Source organism: Lissotriton vulgaris, chromosome 3_1 (assembly GCF_964263255.1).
Source record: "Lissotriton vulgaris chromosome 3_1, aLisVul1.2, whole genome shotgun sequence".
Classification (NCBI taxonomy): domain Eukaryota; kingdom Metazoa; phylum Chordata; class Amphibia; order Caudata; family Salamandridae; genus Lissotriton; species Lissotriton vulgaris.
The window spans coordinates 439223420-439230637 of record NC_141689.1 but is presented as its reverse complement, the minus strand read 5'-3'; the positions used below and the strand labels follow the sequence as shown (position 1 = coordinate 439230637).

General features: G+C 47.8%; 1 pseudogene; it reads right to left on the bottom strand.

Moving 5' to 3' along the window:
- Positions 1–5392: 5392 nt before the first annotated feature.
- On the bottom strand, positions 5393–6137 carry LOC147726605 (cyclin-dependent kinase 2-associated protein 2 pseudogene; annotated as a pseudogene).
- Positions 6138–7218: the final 1081 nt, after the last annotated feature.

Below are 7218 nucleotides of genomic sequence, written 5' to 3'. Positions count from 1 at the left end.
AATTACTACAGAATGGTTTCAGTGTTGGCCTGACAGCTTAAATGTTCCTTTTTCAGTGGGCAGCTCTAACAATGTTAAGGACTAACGGGTTGGACTATCTGATATTACCAGTTTTGGTAGTGACCTCTTTGAAGGGTTTAGATAATCATTGTCGACCTTCTGGAATGCCTGCTTTACCGTTGGTCCATTGGTGATGTTAGGATGGATGTGGGTGGTGAATGTGTCACAGACTGGTGTGATGGAATGCTATGAAGCCCTCTGAGAAGCAGTGTCATGTGAAATGGAGGAATTATATGTAATGTATTGTGTGTGTGTGTGTGTGCTTTTGAATTGGAGGTCAGTTGAAGGGAAAGGAATGAGACATTGGTGAAGGAGGTGTTGGGCTGAGCTGTTGTCACTTGTATGTCTGTTGCTTGATTTTTTCACCTGCTAAGAAATATATTGTCTTCACAAGCTCACAAACATCTGGATCATCTTTAATTGTAACACTTGCAGGAGGTGGTCAAATAGACTAGGAGCAACAGGACAAGAGTTTTGCAACTCAGCATCTCATTAGGTGGGACTCTAGATGTACAATATTATTAGTTGACCCACATTCTTCCTGCGGTGTATTGTGAGGCGGGGTGCGCATAGTGAGACTAAGAGGCCTTTTCCTGCAGTGCAATGTATAACGTGGCCTTGTGTTCCACCGACAACAGTGTGTATGCTGAATCACTGAGAGAAACAAACACTTCAGCTCAAAAGCAAGTCCTATCCACCATTGAAAAGACTGCATACCATGCAACAAAAGAAACCCTATCATGTATAGAAAAGGCTCGGTACTGTTTTACAAAAAAAATATATTGTTTTTCCAGGTTAGCATGGCTGCCAAGTTTCCTAGTTAGTCCAGACCTGTTTTTTTCTTAGAATTCTGGGGCTTGAAATAATATCTAGCTCAGTGTAAAGACAGGACTACAAGTCCCAGAATTCTAAGAAAAACAACAGGACTGGACCTACTAGTCACGCATGGACCTTGGAAACTTGACAGCTAATATTTAACGCAGTGCCTGAAGTGAAGGAAGTGTTGTTCTGATCACTTAGGGCCCGATTCACAAAGGTTGTGTAATAAAGTTACGAGTGTGGCATCTCCGCACTCGCGGAAGAATCTTGCACTGCAACTCTCAGTGCTGAGAAGAATCTCGCAATGCAGCTCTCAATGCTGAGAAGAATCTTGCACTGCAACTCTCAGTGCTGAGAAGAATCTTGCACTGCAGCTCTCAGTGCTGAGAAGAATCTCGCACTGCAGCTCTCAGTGCTGAGAAGAATCTCGCACTGCAGCTCTCAATGCTGAGAAGAATCTTGCGCTGCAGCTCTCAGTGCTGCGAAGAATCTTGCACTGCAGCTCTCAGTGCTGAGAAGAATATCGCACTGCAGCTCTCAGTGCTGAGAAGAATCTCGCACTGCAACTCTCAGTGCTGAGAAGAATCTCGCACTGCAGCTCTCAGTGCTGAGAAGAATCTCGCACTGCAGCTCTCAGTGCTGAGAAGAATCTCGCACTGCAGCTCTCAGTGCTGAGAAGAATCTCGCACTGCAACTCTCAGTGCTGAGAAGAATCTCGCACTGCAGCTCTCAGTGCTGAGAAGAATCTCGCACTGCAGCTCTCAGTGCTGAGAAGAATCTCACACTGCAGCTCTCAATGCTGAGAAGAATCTTGCGCTGCAGCTCTCAGTGCTGCGAAGAATCTTGCGCTGCAGCTCTCAGTGCTGCGAAGAATCTCGCACTGCAGCTCTCAGTGCTGAGAAGAATCTCGCACTGCAGCTCTCAGTGCTGAGAAGAATCTTGCGCTGCAGTTCTTAGTGCTGAGATTCCGCCCAAGTGCAAAGATTCCTCCTGAGTGAGGAATCTCTGCAACGAGTGTGGAGACTCTGCACTTGTAACTTTACTACACGTAAGTGTCTTTGTGAATCAGGCCCACAGGACCCTAATCACAAAGACGTTGTTGTGACTAAATCATCACTTACTCCTGAAATTCATGATTAATGCAAGAGTATTTAAGAGCTACTCATACACTAATGTTTGTGTTTCAGGGTCCAAGGAGTCTGCCAGGAGGGGAAACCTCTATATAATACATGGTATTCTGTAATCCTTGTATAAACAGCAGTCTATAATTTCTTTATAATTGGTGACCACAGAGTCCGCAGCTGAGGTGAAAAGCAGGTCAGGTCACAGAGCATAATCGAAGCAGCTGCTGAAAGCAACGAAAACGTAACACTGCTTTTCTTTCTTCTGCTCTATTTTAATAGCTTGCATTGGCAAGTGGAGAGAATATGTTTATTTGTTTCACTCCTTAGAGAAATGCTAGAATCTTACTGCATGTTTCCACACATTCTGAGCTACTGCAGCTTATTTTTCAGCTTTATTTTTAAACTGACTTGCATGGAAGTGTTTCTAATATCTGTTTCCAACAAATATCTAACAGGTTTTTGATGTGTATAATTTTGCACTGGGGGATTTATTTTTATTCTTCATGTTTGCAAACATTCTCACTCTTTCATTTGAAAGAGCCATGCACCAAGGGTTTAAGTGCTTTGTGGGAATGGTGATTGTGTGACCATACATTATAAGCGATAAAGTATCCCCTGCGAACATGATACGTTTTGGAGTTCCATAACCTTATAAAGGAACTCAGCTGTCAACCTCGTTCCTCTATATGGTCATAGAATGCCTCGGTGACTTGCGATATCCTTATAATGTTCGGCAAGGGGTAGTTTATCACTTATATATAAATATTGCTACTAAAAATGCTAATCAGAGTAATAAAGGCTACAGTAAGATAATCAGTGTATTTCCTTTTTAGGTCGAGCCTGGAATACGCATCCAAAGGATGCGGTCCAGGTGGAGCACTATAGCTAGCTGACTCGGGGAATGAAGACAAGAAAGTGCCACGCGCTTCTCTCCGGCTGGATTTAGCAGCGTGCACGCGCACCCACATTCACGCATGCGCACAGCCACACGCATACACAGCCACACGCATACACAGGCACACCCCCCCCCTCGCACCTACACACACACCCCCTCCCCCCCCACAGTCACACACACACGCGCATACACACAGACTCCAAGACACATACACACACGCACGCTCACACAAATACACAGCCCCCCGCCCTCGCAGCTCAGCAACAAGGCGAAGCCCCACTCACCGGCTTCCTTGGTGCGGCGGCTCTCCTCATCGGCAGCTGCAGGGCCTGGCCCGGCAGCGGGACTCTTCCTCCCTCCTTCGGCACCGGGGCGCAGGGTAGGCTCCTGCCTGCTCCGGTGCTCCAAACAGCCGCGGCTCTTCCGTGGGAGGCGGGGTAGGCTCCCGCCCTCCTACTTCCTGTTTCTGGTTGTCCCGCCCGGCCTGCCTGACTTCCTGGACGCAGGCCGGCGGCGATGTTCCGTGTTTCAATTTCAACTTTAAACTCAAAATGATGAAGTCGCAAGCGTGTCTGAAAAATCTGTAAATATTTTCGCACCAGACACAAAAGCTAATATAAGCTGCTCCTTCAGTTGAGCCAGTAGCGCAGCACATAAGAAAGCTCACTGTCTACACATTAGAAATAAATATGTCGGTAGTCAGTATTTTAGCTGCTCTTTCTTTGCGCGCAGATACTTACAACCCAGGAAAGTTTACCTTACACTCTCAAAGCCGACACCCGGTTACACAAAACATCTGCTGAAAGAAAGCATTTACTCCAACTCCTGCCACTGTGGTCGCTGCACGCTTTTCCGGCAGGGCTTGTTAAGCAGTGTGATTAAATCAATAGATACACACTGCCTCCGGGGTGTGGTGTGCAGCCGCCTGCTGTTTTTAACGAGTTGCACAGACCTCTACCCACCCAGTACCTACCACACAGTGAAAAACAAAACCAGGTCCTGTGAGTTCACTAACAGTGTTGACAGTTCGTCTTGGCACTCTTCTCTTCCCAGGCAAAGGCAGCTTGACTCTGCACTGGTGACGACCAGCCCTCAACCTCTCACTGTGTTTAACTGCATCATGTTGGCCGGCCCGAGCTGCAGGCGGCGGCGTGACCATGTAGCTCCTGAGCTCACATCGCGAGCGGCCCGGCTGGGCAGGGCACTGACCTGTGTAAATAAGTGACCATTGTTTTCGGCTGTCAAATTAGCAACATTGCGGGCAGTTCGTAATCAAAACAGAAACGGGTTGGTGATTTAGAACAAGCAAATGAAGCTCTGGGAAGTTAACAGTGTGTGTGATTTTTCTAAAACAAAGTTAATTCATGTGCTTGTGATTTTCTGTGCTTAGAACAAATATGCGGTCATGAAGAGAGGAACCAATGTACTTTTTAAATGAGGATGGATAGCTTGTTCACGTCCTCCCAGCGCTTCAAAATGCCCTGGTGTTTTGGTCCGTGTTTCGCCTGCTGGTCAGCCTATCTTTATTCCTGACAGTGACCTCAGACACGCCGCAACGCAGGAATTCAAACTTTTAACCTGAGAGCAGGGCAGATCAGTCTGAGTGAGTGGTGCAAACAGCAGCGTGCTGCGGGGCCGAGCAGCACCATAAATCCCCCCGGTCACCACGAACAAGTGAGTAAAACTCAGCAGATGGGCCAGTCAGCAGCAGAGGGAGTCCTCACAATATTTAAAAACTCCCGACTGCACTTTCTGGGAGCAGGACGTGACGTGACGACGTCCTCCGGAGCAGTGCTTAATTTGTAGCAGAATGAGTGTCAGTCCCCAAAGCGCTGCTGAGAAACAAGTGGCCAGTGTTTTTAAACACTGGCGCACCGAATACCAAGGCTGCCTAGTCTTGAATCAATCTCATGGCTGTTCCTTTTAGAATCAGACACTTCCTCCTCTTTATCTCAGTGGTGCAGGTTCCTGCATTCCCTGTGTGCTGCTTATTTCTGTCTTTCTCTTTCTCTTTCTCCTTTTCATTTTTTGTTTTTCCCTCTCTTGCTCACACTTAATGTCTGATGACAAAAAATAAGTCCTAATCACAACAAGCATTGGCATAGCCTTTAGGTCTCGCTTCTGCTGCAGCTTGCCACGGCCCCTGTGCTGTCATCTGAGCTGCCTGCCTTCCGCCTCTGCACTCAATTAATCATTGCGCTGGGGTGCAGATAGCTACTGGACGGCCCACCAAGCAGCCCTTAAGCCCTGAAGTTCCACTGCGTCGTCTGCAGTGCAGGGCTGACGGATTCAGGGTCTGGGTGAACTGTTATACAAGATTGGGTGGAGGAGAACAGGTTTGTCACAATAAAATTCCAATTGGGAAGGTAAGGGCTAAAGAAGGGTTTCTGGCGAAGGCTCTGTAAGTAAAACAAAGAAGCTGCCAATTCCAGGGTGTCCGATTGTGGGAAAATTCATCAGGGAATCCCAAAAAGTACATCCAAAATGGAGGATATTACGGCGGGGCATTGCGCTCTGTCTCAGCCAGACACTCACGTACCAGCGCCCGGCCGTGGATGATGCCTCGCTTTAGCCTCTCCATGGCACTCTTGCTGCCGGCGTATGTTGGCCTAATTTCTTTGCCCATCTCCTCTATCACAGACAGCAGGTCAGAGTATGTGCTCTGGGAGGCCTGAGACCCAGGTGGCTTCATCACCTGCAATGTACCCCATGGATGGTGGTCCGAAGTCATTGAAGTGTGGTCGAAAAGGAGCAGAGGTTCCACCTAGTGACCCAGACGGTGAAGGCACACTCACACTGGAAACTGTGGGACAGGCGTTCCAGGACCAGAGTTGTTGCTGCTCCCCGTCGTGGCTGTCGTGCTGCTGGCTGTGGTCGGTGCTGGGGCGATGGGCTTGTAGGACATCCCCAGAGTCCCAATTAACGTGGTGGGCAAGTTGCCCCCTCCGGTGAAGGTCGCCGCCAGCGCCAGCCTGGCTTCTGTGATAGACTGTCCTATTAAATAAATATGCCCCCCAAAGGAGAGCCAATTCTGAATTACGTTAAAAACTGATTTATTCTTCTGTTGTGCGCAGTCGGTATCTTGAATTGCTTCCTTCTGACAGGTGGCAGGGTTGAGCTTTGTTATGATTGGAGGATTAGCAGAAGAACCAATGAATTCTTTGTTGAAGTGATATAAAACCAGAGTTTCTGGTTGCAGGCTGACTTGAGTCCCTCGGCCCCTTCTTCTATGGTGACCACCCGTCCTTTACAGACACGGACTGCCCGTACACTCGGTCGTCTGCAGTAGTCATCTCGAGTCGCCTATAGTTGAAGCCTTCTTAGGAGTTCAAATACTGCGCAGCGGGAGGAGCAGCTGAGTGCCCAGCTGGCTGAGGTACATCATACACTTTGCGCTTGGAGCACCGCCATAATCTACCAAGCGGCTCTGATCCTCACGTGAAAGGCTGTTTTGATGAGAGAGGGACCGGTATGAGGGCTGAAAGAGCCAGAAGTAAGTGACCAATGTGAAGCTGGAGGTGTCGTAAAGTGGGGGGCTCCCCCACTGAGGTTGTGCCAAAGGGAGGGGCAGCCAAGGTGAGACAATTAAAACGAGACAACCTGGGGCAGCATACAGGCCTGTAGGGCTGCGGGGGAATACCAAAGTGCTCTGTGGAAATGCACCAAGAAATAGGCATAACCTCCTAATGAGCACGCTAAAGCTGCGTGGGGCCTGGGAGCACTGAAGTTAAAGCATCCTTAAGGTGCCCCTGCAAGGCATGTATATAAATTACTTACAGTTTCCTGACAGCACCGTTCCCCATTTGTGTGTGTTACTTATTGTCTGTATATGCTTTTATTATTAGTTTGAAATCCTTCACTCCTTCAAGGTGCTCATTTTTCTATAAACAAAACTTAACTACTGCATAAAAAAAAAAACATTGCCATTTACAATACTAAAAGCTCAAACTTTTCTAATGCGAGACCTATTGCATTGCAAATGCTTGTTTTTATATGAAAACGATTGCGCTCAGCTGTTAGTATTCAGATGTCTACTTATCTGCTGTCTCGTGTCAGTTGCATTTAATTAAGTAGGACTAAACTCTATGAGTAGCTAAAGTCAGAGGCTCGTGACTGACAGAGGAAGCCACTGGGGGCGCAACCCTCAAACTGCATAAATCTCAAGAAACGTGGCAGGCGTGTTTCCAGGCCCCCTCTCCACGGTTGAGCCAGATCCAGGGTCTTCAGGGAGAGGATATAAGTGGGGCTGCAGCCAGCTCGACCTTTTAATTATAAGGTGAGATATCGCACTTCTTAGAAATACTCGACTCTATTAAGAGC